Source organism: Doryrhamphus excisus, chromosome 10, assembly GCF_030265055.1.
Source record: "Doryrhamphus excisus isolate RoL2022-K1 chromosome 10, RoL_Dexc_1.0, whole genome shotgun sequence".
NCBI classification, from domain to species: domain Eukaryota; kingdom Metazoa; phylum Chordata; class Actinopteri; order Syngnathiformes; family Syngnathidae; genus Doryrhamphus; species Doryrhamphus excisus.
In genome coordinates this window covers 4,680,600-4,697,680 of record NC_080475.1, presented here as the reverse complement: position 1 = coordinate 4,697,680, position 17,081 = coordinate 4,680,600, and the positions used below count along the sequence as shown (strand labels likewise).

General features: G+C 39.5%; 1 long non-coding RNA gene across 1 annotated transcript; it reads right to left on the bottom strand.

Annotated features, from left to right (window-relative positions):
• Nucleotides 1-10,906: 10,906 nt before the first annotated feature.
• LOC131137158 (uncharacterized) lies at nt 10,907-16,868 on the bottom strand. The gene is made up of 3 exons (XR_009131858.1): nt 16,833-16,868; nt 13,347-13,432; nt 10,907-11,640 (listed from the first exon to the last, which is right to left on the bottom strand). It is a non-coding gene; the product is annotated as an uncharacterized LOC131137158 (long non-coding RNA).
• Nucleotides 16,869-17,081: the final 213 nt, after the last annotated feature.

Below are 17,081 nucleotides of genomic sequence, written 5' to 3'. Positions count from 1 at the left end.
AATGTATAAAAGATACGTTAAAAATGTGAACGCCATGATATCAAAAACATGTTTTTTGAGGAATACCGGGAATATGAAATGATAAAAATGTTTCATTCCAAACATATTTCAAGAAAACAACCTGACCGGGTCATTTTTGACCCACTTATGGAAGGTTGGGGTAGTAAAACAAAAACAAAAATGTCTTAAAATGTATAAAAGATAAGTTAAAAATGTGAACTGCATGATATCAAAAACATGTTTTTTGAGGAATACCTGGAATATGAAATGATTAAAATTTTTCACTATGAAGATATTTCAAGAAAACAACCTGACCGGGTCATTTTTGACCCACTTATGGAAGGTTGGGGTAGTAAAACAAAAACAAAAATGTCTTAAAATGTATAAAAGATGCGTTAAAAATGTGAACTGCATAATATCAAAAACATGTTTTTTGAGGAATACCTGGAATATGAAATTATTAAAATTTTTCATTACGAAGATATTTCAAGAAAACAACCTGACCGGGTCATTTTTGACCCACTTATGCGTCTAAGGGTTAAACAAAAAGTTGCACTAAAATACAATAGCGTTTTGTGCTTTAGTGAAATTGGGTTAAGATGTTTTGTGCGAGCAAACATCCATCAATGATTCCCACAATCACCAGTAGACAAAACATTGCCTTCTTGGGAAGTGACAACGAGTGCTAAAAACGCAGATTGCGGCGATGCTGAGATGGAAAACAAAGCCAGTGAAGCAAGAGATCAATACCTCACTGCTGAGTGTTGACACCGCGGTGCCAACTGTCTCCCTTTGTTTCCTTCCTTCTTTCCACGCACGCTCAGAGATACAAGACAATAGTGGGAAAAAACACTGGAAAAACACATACACAGATTTTAAGGAGCATATTAACAGACTTTGGGATTTCATGATGACTGCATGTTAACCCTTAGATGCATAAGTGGGTCAAAAATGACCCGGTCGGGTTGTTTTCTTGAAATATCTTCATAATGAAAAATTTTAATAATTTCATATTCCAGGTATTCCTCAAAAAACATATTTTTGATATCATGCCGTTCACATTTTTAACTTATCTTTTATACATTTTAAGACATTTTTGTTTTTATGTTACTACCCCAACCTTCCATAAGTGGGTCAAAAATGACCCGGTCAGGTTGTTTTTTTGAAATATCTTCATAATGAAAAATTGTTATTTCATATTCCAGGTATTCCTCAAAAAACATGTTTTTGATATCATGCTGCTCACATTTTTAACTTATCTTTTATACATTTTAAGAAATTTTTGTTTTTGTGTTACTACCCCAACCTTCCATAAGTGGGTCAAAAATGACCCGGTCAGGTTGTTTTCTTGAAATATCTTCGTAATGAAATTTTTTTTATCATTTAATATTCCATGTATTCCTCAAAAAACATATTTTTGATATCATGTCGTTCACATTTTTAACTTATCTTTTATACATTTTAAGAAATTTTTGTTTTTATGTTACTACCCCAACCTTCCATAAGTGGGTCAAAAATGACCCGGTCAGGTTGTTTTCTTGAAATATCTTTGTAATGAAAAATTTTATCATTTCATATTCCAGGTATTCCTCAAAAAACATGTTTTTGATATCATGCCGTTCACATTTTTAACTTATCTTTTATACATTTTAAGACATTTTTGGGTTTTTTTGTTACTACCCCAACCTTCCATAAGTGGGTCAAAAATGACCCGGTCAGGTTGTTTTCTTGAAATATCTTTGTAATTAAATTTTTTTTTTATCATTTCATATTCCAGGTATTCCTCAAAAAACATATTTTTTATATCATGCCGTTCACATTTTTAACTTAACTTTATGCAACACACAATGGATACTCACATTTTCTATTGTTGTACGGGGTCATTTTCTTTTTCAAAGATGGAAAAAAGTGAAAAATTAAGATGTTTCTGACATGAAATAATTCTTGTGTGGTACTAAATATGATACTAAATATCATACAAGTGACTTTTCCTAACCAAAATAGCAAAATTGGCATAAAAAGTCCAGTCACTCATGCATCTAAGGGTTAAGGGTATACTGCATTAATGTAATAGCAAATGTTAGTACAGTGTATATTCGGTGTTGATCCCTTTTTTTGTACTGTTTGGCCTTGAAAGAATGTGCTCTACTGAATCCAATCCTGGCTACATTCTTTTTTCTGCAGTAGTTTTGGACAAAATCTCTTTTTTTATATCACCTTTTGATCTCCTGCGGTGCAACAAATAGTAAGCGTGTACGCCACATTCGCTATGTTTTCTCAGGTTACAGCAAGAGTAAGGGGATATAACCGTGCAGAGCTCACAACTGCCACCCTCAGGCGATGCTGGGAACTGTCTCGGCCTGACTTGATGATTCATGAGGTTTTATCTGCCATTGGTATGTAAGTAGTAGATAGATACATCATTCTTCTATGTGCATTGATAATGTTGGGAGGAGGAAAGTGGGGTCCATCCTGTGTGTGTGTGACAGACAGAGGGTGAGGGACGGAGAGCAAATGAGAAAGTGCAGGTTTGCAATTGTGAGGCTTATTGCACTTTCGGTTTCCGTGCTGTCAGTTTGCGTCCGTTACAACCTTGGAATTGGCATTCGAAGAGATACACACACCGACCCACCGACCACACGCAGAGACAAAAATACTACTAACCAGATTCATTCATTTTCTACTGCTTATCCTCATGAGGGTCGTGGGAGTGCTGGAGCCTATCCCAGCTGTCTTCAGGCGAAAGGCGCGGTACTACAATTAGTGTGTATAAAATATGTTTTGTATCGAAATTTGTGGGTGTCTGGATTAATGGATTAATTGGATTTGCATTATTTTCTATGGGAAAACTTGCCTTGGTTAGAGTCCGTTTTGGTTTGAGTCAGACCCTCTAGAGCAGGGGTCCCCAAACTTTTTCCAGTGAGGGCCACATGACTTTTCTTTCCTCTGAAGGGGGCCAGGGTCAGGGTCGTATGTTTGTTTATGTTCTATGACTGGGGCAAAGTGTGGTTGTAGCACGTCACAATAGGTTACCATTTCTAGTTCTATGACAGAAAAATGACCATGCTTTATTGTTCAGGGGGCCGGGACAAATGTGGAAGTGGGCCGTGTCCGGCCCCCGGGCCTTAGTTTGGGGACCACTGCTCTAGAGCCTATCCCAGCTGTCTTCAGGCGAGAGGCGGGGTACTGCAATTAGTGTCTGTAAAATATGTTTTGTATTCAAATTTGTGTGTGTCTAGATTAATGGATTAATTGGATTTACATTATTTTCTATGGGAAAACATGCCTTGGTTAGAGTCCGTTTTGGTTTGAGTCGGACCTTCTGGAGCCTATAATTAGTGTCTATTAAATATGTTTTGTATTCAAATTTGTGGGTTTCCGGAACAGACTAATTGGATTTACATTATTTTCTATGGTTTCTTGGTTAAAGTCTGTTTCGGTTTGAGTCGGACCCTCTGGAGCCTACAGTTAGTGTCTATAAAATATGTTTTGTATTCAAATTTGTGTGTGTCTAGATTAATGGATTCATTGGATTTACATTATTTTCTATGGGAAAACTTGCCTTGGTTAGAGTCCGTTTTGGTTTGAGTCAGACCCTCTTGAGCCTACAATTAGTGTCTATAAAATATGTTTTGTATTCAAATTTGTGGGTTTCTGGAACGGATCAATTGGATTTACATTATTTTCTATGGTTTCTTGGTTAGAGTCCGTTTTGGTTTGAGTCGGACCCTCTGGAGCCTACAGTTAGTGTCTATAAAATATGTTTTGTATTCAAATTTGTGGGTGTCTAGATTAATGGATTCATTGGATTTACATTATTTTCTATGGGAAAACTTGCCTTGGTTAGAATCCGTTTTGGTTTGAGTCGGACCCTCTGGCGCCTACAATTATTAATCTCAATTAACCTCAGTTAAGTTCTATTTTAATGGGGGGGGGGGGGGGGGCAATCACTTTTTCACACATAGGGCCATGTAGGTTTGGATTTTTCTTCCCTCCATTTAAAAACTGCGTTTTGTGTTTAGTTGTATTGTCATTGATTAATGTTAGGATTTTTTGATGATCTGAAAGATTAAAGTGTGACAAAAAATCAGGAATTAAAGGGCAAACACTTTTCCCCACCACTGTAAACCTCCCCCCCCCCCCCCCCCCCCCCGAAAAGAGCGGATCTACACATACAGTACATACTGTAGTAAGATGTTTCTTCTGACAGTGCCAGCCCGTTTGCTTGTGACTTATTAAACCAATTAAAATGCCTGAGATCCTGTGTGTCACTCTGGATTAACATTACTCATCACCGACATTCGTTTTCCTTGCTCTGATTTAACTGTAACACCGCACACACAAATCCCGCTTTAATTGGCAATTTAAAGGGGATGAAAATAATCAAGAAATTTAATTCCGGCAGATTTAAGGCTGTTAGCAACAAAATCTCTACGATCAAGTCGCCCCTCGTAAAAAAAAACAAACAGGAAATAATCCATTCAAGATTTGCTTTAAACTACACACACACACAATCACATGTAGTACATATTTGAACACCGAGGAAGAAACAAACACGTGCATGACACACACACACACACACACGTGTATCTCTTCTGGCAGCAGATCTACAGTGTGTGTGTGTTTGTTTGTGTGTGTTGTGTTGTGTACAAAGTAAAAAGAACAGCTTCTTGGACAAATCCAGTCTAAATAATCATCCCGTCCTGGCTGTTCAGATACCAACACTGTGTCCCATGTGGCTTCATTACTGTTGCTGCTAATTAAGCAGCTCCAAATAAACACCATCTTCAGCCTTCATTAACACAAACACAGCGGCATCAACACATGCTTCGACCGGATAGCTCCGTCCGTGCTGGCATGGATGGATATGGAAATGTGTCATACTGTATATATTGTTTTGAAATGCGAAAAATAAATAAATATATATTAGGCTAGTAGATTATTATATTGTGATACATTTAGATTTATAAGTAATGTATGAATCGGTTGATGGGAATTTGTTGCAAATGCTTCGTTTTTACTGTTAGTGGATATAAAATTCTTGGGATATTCCCTTCTTGTGAGCTCCGGGCAAATAGAAAGGCTATTTCTGCAGTCAATTTAAGACCTACCGCTGTTTTATAGCCTTTAATTGACTGTAATCAGTGATTTCCGGTCAAGGGAGGCACAACATTTGGCCATAGCTGGCCAAAAAAATGGCTGAATTAGCATATTTCCTGATCAAATTCACAAATACTCTAAGTGTACTGAATGGTGGCCCTTTTCTGAGAGAGTCGATAAATCATAATTATGAGATGACGAGATAAAAAGTCAAAATCACAAGATAACAAAGTCATAATTATGAGATATAAAGTCGAAATTATGAGAAACTACATTTTTTTAAGCTAACCTCCTTAAGAGTCAACAATGCAAAATTCATTCATTCATTTTCTAACCGTGAGGGGTGCTGGAGCCTATCCCAGCTGTCTTCGGGGGCGAGAGGCGGGGTACACCCTGGACTGGTGGCCAGCCAATCACAGGGCACATATAGACAAACAACCATTCACACTCACATTCATACCTATGGACAATTTGCAAAAAAAAAAAACCGTGAAAACATGCAAACTCCACACAGAAATGGCCGAGGGTGGAATTGAACTCGGGTCTCCTAGCTGTGAGACTTGTGCGCTAACCACTTGTCCGCCATTCAGAGGTATTTTTGGTATTTAGGTATTTTTGTGAGGGCATCAAAAGCATCAATAGCATCAAAATAGGTATTTCAGTTGTTAGCTAGCTCCTATTAACTCTTAATTTAATTTTACTCATTTAGAGTCGCCAATTAACCTAGCATGTTTTTGGAATGTGGGAGGAAACCGCAGTACCTGGAGAAAACACATGGGGAGAACATACAAACGAGGGTGGAATCGAACTCGGGTCTCCTAGCTGTGAGACGTGCGCACTACCCACTAGCATGTTTTTGGAATGTGGGAGGAAACCGGAGTACCCGGAGAAAACCCGGGAAAACATGCAAACTCCACACAGAGATGGTCGAGGGTGGAATTGAACTCGGGTCTCCTAGCTGTGAGGCTTGTGCGCTAACCACTTGTCCGCCATTCGGAAGTATTTTTGGTATTTAGGTATTTTTGTGAGGGCTATAGCATCAAAATAGGTATTTCTGTTGTTAGCTAGCTCCTATTAACTCGTAATTTAATTTGACTCACTTAGAGTCGCTAATTAACCTAGCATGTTTTTGGAATGTGGGAAGAAACCGCAGTACCCGGAGAAAACCCACGGGGAGAACATGCAAACGAGGGTGGAATCGAACTCGGGTCTCCTAGCTGTGAGGCGTGCGCGCTAACCACTCGACACCGTGCAGCCCCACAATGCAAAATGTAATTTCTTAAAATTAGTAGGTACACCATTTTTGTAACTTTAATAATGATTTGGAGTGCATGAGAAAATGGAAAGGAAAACGTATGCTCTCTTTGACCACATAGTCCTCTATTAACAAGTACTATGTTGCGTAATGTGGAACGCCAGATCGACAGGCGAATTGGTGCGGCGTCTGCAGTGATACGGACGATCAAGCTAGTTGATCTACATCTCGACCATCATCTATGGTCATGGGATTTGGGTAGTGGTCAAAAGGACAAGATCTCCGTAGGGTCCCTTAGAGGACAGTAGACCTGACGAGGTGGCTTGGGCATCTGGTTAGGATGCCTCCCAGTCACTTCCAGGCCACGTTCCCAATGGACACCTCCATTTGCTGGCTGGAACACCTCCACAAACCCCTTCCCGCCTCCCCTGGTTCAAGTCTTTGAGTTCCTATGTTGTAAAGTGTGCTTATTTGTACCTATGTTGCCAAGTTTTTTTTTTTTTTTTTTGCGAGTCCCATACTATACTCCCATACTGTATTCCCGTTTTTCTCCTTCCCTCTCCTCTGGGATTCCCAGATCATGTCAATACCGTAATGAATAGTGATTTTGTAGCAGCCGACAAGAGAGCAGACAACACCTCTAAAGATCTGCTTTAATTAATTATAATCTGCGCTTAAAGTGGAATTACAAAAGCGCAGAGTTTCCACAAATCGCGGAATTGGGCTGAATTACATCAGGAATGTTGGTGCCAAAGGCTTTGAAGTCTTGCGAGGACAAAACACACACATTCTTTTTCAAATTGTGTGTCTGCTAACACGTGTCTGCGTGTGAAATAATGAGCAGCAGATAAAACATAATTGTATGCCGAAAAACCCGGCAACTTCAATTTATTCCTCCATTATGACTCTTGAGTTCAAGACAAAGCCTAGTGGGGGGTGGGGGGTGGGGGGCTTTTGATTATGAAGCTGTTAAAAAGTGGAGCACGAGTGTAAACAACTGGAGCTCGCTAGACTGAACTTGTACATTTTCCTCCATCAAAAAACGGAATTCATTCTCGATACAAAGACAAACGGGGGCTACAAAATGTTTGGGATGTGCAAATGTTGGAGGATTGGAGTGCAGTTTTTTTTGTTTTTTTTTTGCACCAGGTTTTACTTTCACAGGGCTTGATGAAGATTATAGCAGCGATGCGGCTTAGTGGCTTAAGTGGACCGCTCTTTTCCGGTTAACCTTCCAAACGTATTTGTATTTATATGCATTTTGGATTGTTTTCTGCATGTCTAAGTATAATTGTAAAACTATTTTGTGTTAACATTTTGGCTTCCTGGAACAGATTAATTGCATTATTTATTTAATTATTATTTTTATTATTATTTTATAATTTTTTCTTTTTTTTATTTATTTTATTTTTTGTTATTAATTTTTATTATTTTTTATTTTTTTATTATTATTATTATTATTTTTATTATTATTTTTATTATTATTATTTGACCTGTCCAGCCATTGGGGCAGCTAGTACCTACAATAGTAAGGTACACCTTCCCTGTTACAGTATGTATTATTTCGCTTTATTTGATGTTTTGTTGGGTATGCAAATTTGGAGTGGCCAGATCGGAGCATGAGGGGATAGAAAAAGAAAGAAAAAAAAAACACAGGGCAGCACGGTGATAGAGTGGTTACCGCACAGACCTCACAGCTAGGAGACCAGGGTTCAATTCCACCCTCAGCCATCTCTGTGTGGAGTTTGCATGTTCTCCCCGTGCATGCGTGGGTTTTCTCCGGGTACTCCGGTTTCCTCCCACATTCCAAAAAAAACATGCTCGGTTAATTGGCGACTCCAAATTGTCCATAGGTATGAATGTGAGTGTGAATGGTTGTTTGTCTATATGTGCCCTGTGATTGGCTGGCCACCAGTCCAGGGTGTACCCCGCCTCTTGCCCCAAGACAGCTGGGATAGGCTCCAGCACCCCCCGCGACCCTCGTGAGGAAAAAGCGGTAGAAAATGAATGAATGATGTTTTTTTGGGTATGCAAATTTGGAGCGGCCGGACCGGAGCATGAGGGGATAGAAAAGAAGAAGAAAAAAACAAACATAAATTGCAAATGACGGGGCGGCACGGTGTTCGAGTGGTTACTGTGCAGACCTCACAGCTAGGAGACCAGGGTTCAATTCCACCCTCGGCCATCTTTGTGTGGAGTTTGCATGTTCTCCCCGTGCATGCGTGGGTTTTCTCCGGGTACATTCCAAAAAGCATGCTAGCTTAATTAGCGACTCCAAATTGTCCATAGGTATGAATGTGAGTGTGAATGGTTGTTTGTCTATATGTGCCCTGAAGACAGCTGGGATAGGCTCCAGCATCCCCATGAACGGCCACAGTACTGAAATGAAACAGTCAAACATATTAGTAGTAATAGTAGAAATGAAAATATTCAATTATTATTAGAGTCAGACCTTTAGAAAGAAAATTAGCGATGCTAACCAAGGTTCCACTGTACTATAATAATCAATACCCGCAGCCCTAACTCCCATGGGGCTACAAATACATCACAGATTAAAGGCGTCTCCACTTGGTTTTAGTGCAAACCCATTTCACTCCTACATCCCCGAATCCGACGAGCGAACGGTGAACGACATCCCCCCCCCAGGCCCACTCTTTCCTCCCGCACGCACAGATGAAATACGTGTGTATGGGAACACATGCAAACGTGTCCATCCCCGCTCACTCTCTGTCTCTCTTTGTCCAACTCCCACGTGTGCCCTTTAGTATTCTCCAGCAAGTCAAACTATTTTAGGTGGCCTTTAATTCTGCCTGCCGCTCGAATGACTGGAAGTCTCCAGAGAACATCACAACGTCTCTGGAAGGCTTTCAACATGAGAAGATGATCTTTGAGTTGAATATTTTGTCATGTTTTTTTTTTTTCTCTTCAAAATTGCCACACGGGGGCAAAGTGAGGTAATGAGGTAGGAGTTTCGGAGGAAGGGGGGGGGCATCGTGTGACAGGTTTGATTCATAGTCAGGCTGACAACATTGTCAACATGTAGCATGTGTTTGCGGCCAATGTGACACGGGTTTTTATCATCAAAACCCAGCGTGCATGACAGTAGGGGGGGGGGGGGGGGGGGGTTCACGTTGGCACACATTTTCAGGCACCGTGATGACCTTTTTCTGAAATAGGCCCGTGCACGAGGTTTGTCTTTTGTGGCGGTCCTAGCTTCAAGCTTGTGAGACCTCTTTTCGGGGGGGCGTGTCCCTGCATGGCGCACTTATGTCCTCACTTCCTTGTTTACATTGACAGGGATGTCGACTTGTGTGTATCATCTCTCATTATTACATATTTTCATAATTAAAGCATAAAAAACTGTTTACAACTTTCTAAATACTGTTTATAACATCATTAGAGCCCTCTCGACATGAACTAACACCCCTATAGTCACCTTTATACTCGTATTACCCAATATAGTAGACATAATAAGTATAAATAAGTAAATAAGACATAAATAAAACTGGTAGTACTGGTGTGTGTCGCTATAAATGTGTTCCGGGTTGTCATGAAAACATTGAAAATATTGAAAACGTGTTTTAAAAAAAATGTAAAGAGCACAATTCCGTTATTTATAAATGAAATAGTTTCATAGTTAAAGCATAAAAAACTGTTTACAACCTTCTAATTACCGTTTTTAACATATTAGAGCCCTCTCGACATGAACTAACACCCCTATAGTCACCTTTACACTGGTATTACCCAATGTAGTAAACATAATAAGAGTAAATAGGTAAATAAGACATAAATAAAACCTGTACTAGTGTGTGTCGCTATAAATGTGTTCCTGGTTGTCATGAAAACATTGAAAATATTGAAAACATGTTTTAAAAAAATGTAAAAAGCACAATTCCGTTATTTATGAATTAAATATTTTCATAGTTAAAGCCTAAAAAAACTGTTTCCAACCTTCTAAATACTGTTTTAAACATCATTAGAGCCCTCTCGACATGAACTAACACCCCTATAGTCACCTTTGCACTCATATTACCCAATGTAGTAGGCATAATAAGAGAAAATAATAGAGTAAATAAGACATAAATAAAACTTGTACTGGTGTGTGTCGCTATAAATGTGTTCCTGGTTGTCATGTCAACACATTGAAAACATGTTTTCAATGAATGAATGAACACTGAAAACATGTAAAAAAAAAATAAAAATTCCAATTCAGGTATTTACAAATCAAATATTTCATAATTAAAGAATAAAAACTGTTTCCAACCTTCTAAATACTGTTTTTAACATAATTAGAGCCCTCTCGACATGAACTAACACCCCTATAGTCACCTTTGCACTCATATTACCCAATGTAGTAGGCATAACAACAGTAAATAAGTCATATAAAACTCGTACTGGTGTATGTTGCTATAAATGTGTTCCTGGTTGTCATGTCAACACATTGAAAACATGTTTTAAAAATGTTTATAATTTAGTGTTTATGTTATATTTGTTTTTATGAACTTTTCCTACTGATGCCATAACTAATAATATCAGACTGTGATAGTGAATTTCTGCACAATTCTGTGATTTATATATAAATATTTTCATAATAAGCATTAAAAAATGTTTACAACTTTCTACATAGTTTTTAACATTATTAGAGCCCTCTAGACATGAACTAACAACCCTATAGCCAACTTTATACTCGTATTACCCAATATAGTAGACATAACAAGAGTAAATAAGACATAAATAAAACCCGTACTAGCGTGTGTCGCTATAAATGTGTTGGGAGATGCGTATCTGCAATAAAAGTCTGACAGTGTAGAATGCTACATAGCATTAGCACCGTCTTCTGAAGGATTTGTTTTTGTATTTCAGCCATTTTCATGCATGCAAATTATTACCATAGGCAAAAAATACATATTTTTGCACTAATAGGCCGTATTTCGTGACGGACAGCCACAAAGATGATCCTCACACGGCATCAAATGATACACAAGCGCAATAACCCAACCACTCCATTTCACTGGGCATCGACCATAAAGAAGAAACATCTGCGGCGTTCTCTGCAGATGATACCGCATCCGACATGTCTACATTCTTCCTCCCTGATACCAGCCAGCTAGCAGGCGGTACATCTCCCGCTCACCCTTTCCCAGGGTGAAAGATGGATTGACAGCGTGTGCAGGAGTCCTTGGCTGAACTGCAGAAGTGCTGATGTGGCGCCAGGCTCTCTAACAGCACGATGACGCCTCTATCCGTCTCTCTCTGTGATGCACTCTTCCTCACACGCCAACACACTGCACACAGGTGTGAGGCTCAACAACAACAACAACAACAACTTCTAGCACTTCTTGCTGGTAAACATCTGCACACAAATTTGTCCTCTAATAAGGCATAGATATTTCAGTATATTTAAAAAATTTGATTTAAAATGAGGTTTGATGGCGCTATCTGCAGGTGTGTGTGTTTCTGCGTATACTGTATATAAATATTAATAAAATTACATGTTTTTGTTGTATTTTCTTCGATTCACTTAAGAAAGTGTTTCAAAAAGAGTGGCGAAAATATACCACTTCCACACAGAATGAGAGGACAACCCTTTATCGCCATGCAGTGTGAAAGGTAATGTATTCCAATATCATGCCTTGTAACATTACTGATATCTTTCAATATTTTTTGACTAGTCAAACCACAAAACAGTAACAATAATTAATTCATTATTATTAATATTCATTATTATTTTTTTATTATCATTATTATTTTGCAACATAGTGAGGTCACCCTATTTGAACTGTAATCTAGCGGGGGAACAACTGTAATATAGTTTCTAATCCATGTTGTATTGCAAAATATATTATTATTATTAACTATTATTATAACTATAACTATTATTATTATTATATTATTATTTACTATTTATTTACTATTACTACTATTTTTCATTAGCATACTCCCTGGTTTGCACGTTTTTTTTGGTTTATGTAGTAAATGTACGCTGTGTGTGTACATCATTCATTCATTCATTTTCTACCGCTTATCCTCACGAGAGTCGCAAGGGAGTGCTGATCCGTGGGGTTCCCCATGGGTCAATCCTGGAACCCCTATTGCCTTTTGGCCAGCTAATACATTGCTTTTTTTTTTTTTTTTAAACATAACATTTTATGTGCAACTACATCAACTTGTTTACTACAAAGTGGTTTGCCCTACATATTATAAATAAAAACTTATTTCTATCTACGATTAAATGGGATTAATTCTGAGTTAACTATGGACATAATATGGACATAATTGTTAGAAAATGAAGGAGCCTATCCGAGCTGTTTTGGGGCGAGAGGCGGGGTACACACTGGACTGGTGGCCAGCCAGCCAATCACAGGGCACATATAGACAAACAACCATTCACACTCACATTCATACCTATGGACAATTTGGAGTCGCTAATTAAGCTAGCATGTTTTTTGGAATGTGGGAGGAAACCGGAGTACCCGGAGAAAACCCACGCATGCACGGGGAGAACATGCAAACTCCACACAGAGATGGCCGAGGGTGGAATTGAACTCGGGTCTCCTAGCTGTGAGCTAACCACTCGTCCACTGTGCAGCCTTTCCTTGAATTATTTCATGAATTCATTCATTTTCTACCGCTTATCCTCACGAGGGTCGCGGGGGGTGCTGGAGCCTATCCCTGCTGTCTTCGGGGGAGAGGCGGGGTACACCCTGGACTGGTGGCCAGCCAATCACAGGGCACATATAGACAAACAACCATTCACACTCACATTCATACCTATGGACAATTTGGAGTAGCTAATTAACCTAGCATGTTTTTGGAATGTGGGAGGAAACCGGAGTACCCAGAGAAAACCCATGCATGCACGAGAGATGGCCGAGGGTGGAATTGAACCCTGGTCTCCTAGCTGTGAGGTCTGCGCACGAACCACTCATCCACCGTGCCGCCCGCTATGAGTTTTTTTTTTTTTTTACTTGAATTCAGTAGTGTTTCTCACCTTTACCAAAATCCCGCAGTACTTGCACCATCTCCTGGTCGCTGCTGGTCCATTCCGCTTCCGTTGCTTTTCCAAAAAGAACATTCCTGCGCATTAACAGTGAGGCCTTTTAATCGCTGACTGGCTGCTTATCTATCAACATCTTTATTACTCCATCAAGTCTCCCATATAATCAGCATCTGTTGTCGCACACACTCGCAGCCAACCTCCAACCACCGTCGCCCTTACACACACACACACACACACACACACACACACACACACACACACACTCGCACATAGATTCACACCTACACTCAAACACAAGTTCATGCAACATCACTCAGCTGACCTGAATGATGTTGGGAGTGTGTATTTCTCCCGTGCCTGTGTTAAAGTGAGTCATCCATCCTTCCACGGCTTCATTACAGCCTGCAAGGGCAAACACTATCTCCCGCTCCTTCTGCCGCCCCAGCTGGAGGCAGAGAGATGGAGATATACAGTAGGTAGAAAGTGTGATATCACTTTGCTTTCTCTCCTTTTTTCCCTCATCTCTATATTTATCTCCTGTCTCTTCATCTATTGCTTTCTATCTAGGTTTTCAATCATTCTTTCGCTCCTCTTTGAGTGAGTGCCAGGATGTTTTCGGAAGTAAAATGTCAATATTTTGCATTTGAACCCCAAACCTAAAGAGCTGTGATGCCCCATTTTGCTCTCTTCCACAAAAGATGGAAGCCAGGGGTTAACAAAATTGTCCGGGGGGGCCAGAACATATAGTTAACATACACACTATTTTATGCTTATGATTTTCATTCATTCATTTTCTACCGCTTATCCTCACGCAGAGGGTGCTGGAGCCTATCCCAGCAACCATTCACACTCACATTCATACCTATGGACAATTTGGAGTCGCTAATTAACCTAGCATGTTTTTGGAATGTGGGAGGAGTACCCGGACACAGAGATGGCTGAGGGTGGAATTGAACTTGGGTCTCCTAGCTGCGAGGCCTGCGCGCTAACCACTCTTTTTTTTTGTAAAGTTACCTTATTTTTTCCCCACACAAATCCTGTTTACGATATTCTAGATATATTTTTTCACATTGTTAGAGCCCTCCAGACATGAAATAACACCCCTATAGTCACATTGACATTTTATGACAGAATATAGTAAATGTAATCATAAATAAGACATTCATTCATTCATTCATTTTCTACTGCTTATCCTCACAAGGGTCGTGGAGGGTTGCTGGAGCCTATCCCAGCAACCATTCCCACTCACATTCATACCTATGGACAATTTGGAGTCGCCAATTAACCTAGCATGTTTTTGGAATGTGGGAGGAAACCGGAGTACCCGGAAGAAAACCCACACATGCAAGGGGAGAACGTGCAAACTCCACACAGAGATGGCCGAGGGTGGAATTGAACTTGGGTCTCCAAGTTGTGAGGCCTGTGCGCTAACCACTCGGCTAATTAATTAATAATTTCTTTTTTGTAAAGTTACCTTATTTTTTCCCCACACAAATCCTGTTTACGATATTCTATATATATTTTTTCACATTGTCAGAGACCTCCAGACATGAAATAACACCCCTATAGTCACCTTGACATTTCTATGACCCAATATAGGAGATGTAATCATAAATAAGACATTCATTCATTTTCTACTGCTTATCTTCACGAGGGTCTCGGGGGTGCTGGAACCTATCCCAGTCCTAGTCTAACTTTATCTGTAAGTGTTATACTATCAGCTGTATGTTCTTAAACAATGTAATTTAATTTTACAGTTGTTGTTTTTTTAATAAATAAGACATCCAACTTGCAAGTCATGTTGCCAGTTAGTATGTTAAAAGTGGAAAGCAACTGGCGGGCCGGATTCAAACGCTTGGTGTGCCGCATGTGGCCCCCGGGGCCGTAGTTTGCCCACCCCTGATGTAAGCTATTACTAGCTGTATTTTAACCTCTTTTTGATGACATAGTATATTTGAGAGTAGAGCTAAATGAAAAGATTAAAAAGGTGTGACTACACGTACAATAAAAATGGCCTTCGGAAAGGCAAAGGGTTAGATTGTGTTCCGCTCGGAGGCAACTGCTTTTTTTGGAGAAAGCTCTCGTCTTAGCGATCCATAAATAATGGATCGCTAAAACCTCTTATTCTCTCCATTTTATATGGCTGGCTGTTATCAAAAATAACTGGATCCGTGGCGCATTAGCAGACTTGCACGCAACAAGAATGGCTTTCGGTGTGAGGCGGACTTACTAGGCAAAAGTTCAACTCATCGTTGTAAAGCAGGGGTCTCAAACACGCGGCCCGCGGACCAAATGTGGTCCACCGGACACTAGTTTGAGACCCCCGTCTTGATATGAAAGTTTAATGCTAGTACGGCCGGCGCAAGTTTGATATGGATGCTGTATGGTATCATGTACCCAGAAAGAATTATTACGTTTGATTAATGTTCATGTTAAAGGTTAAATAACTGTTAATAGTTATCCTCCCTATCCGTGTGGAAGTGGTAAGTTTTTGGCTATTTAAGTTTAAAGGAAATAACTTGAAGGCAACCGTTTAGGTCGCTAGCTCTCTAGTTTGCGAGTTAGCATGTGTCTCAAGACCCTGCAGTTGCGCAATATGTTGTAACTAAAAAGAGTATAAATGTGACTATAGCCGTGTTTTGTCATGTCTACAGGGCTCTAATTTTAATCTGAAAAAAATAATTTGTCTACCCACCAACTATATATGGTTTCTTAAATTTTATTTTTTTTTACTTATTACTGATTGATTGATTTTCTTTATTCTTGATTTGTTTATTTATTTTTCATCTTATTTTGTGTAGAAAAATAAAATATTTGACAACAGTGGAATGTTTTATCAGAGCTTTTCTTGTAGAAAATCGGAACCAAAGCAAAGTTTATTCATTTTTCCCTTTTTTTTTTTTTGGAAAACCTGATGCAGCCCAGTCTCACCCAGACCCTAGCTCCAGTGGCCCCCAGGTAAATTGAGTTTGAGACCCCTGTTGTAAAGCTTTGCTTCCAATGGTAAAAATGTGTAAACAAAGATGCTAGAAAAAGTGCAAACAAAAACCAGAGTTGCATAACTTGACTTGGTTTGACCTTTATTATTGAAACTTTATTCAAAGTTTGTGTCCAAGAAATGTTTGCACAATTACTTATAACGTTTCTATTGATCAGGTTCTCTTATCCCAACAACCAGATACACCCAAACCTCATTACTCTAAAAGACAGGGGGTATAGACAGAGCGGACTGATAAAGCCGGATCAATACTAGTGATCACTTGCCACTGTGACATGTATAAGCACACTGAAGAAGACAGAAGGGGTTCTTTCAACTAGTTTTGGCGACAGGAAGGACTTTGTAGGACTTTGATTGTAAACATACTTCCACTGTGCTGTAGGAAGTCATATTTGTTATAATATTGTATATTTTTAATCTACAGGGCCACAAGCGCCACCTAGAGGGCTGCAGAGTAACTTCCGTGCTGCGCCACTTACCTTTGTAGCACAGATGTAGTATTATCTATGAGACGCTCCGTTGAAGTACAGCTTCCAACCACTTGGTGGCACTGATGTGCTATAGCCAGTTGTTCAACACGCTCTAAACAAGCAGAAGAAGCCAGCAAACAGTATGGAGTTATGGATATTCAAAGTAGGATATTCAAAGTTATTGCATTGCTGCACTGAAAATAAATACTGCCATTTTTCTGAAGGTGTCACATTACACTTCCTCCATCCAGCGAGTTG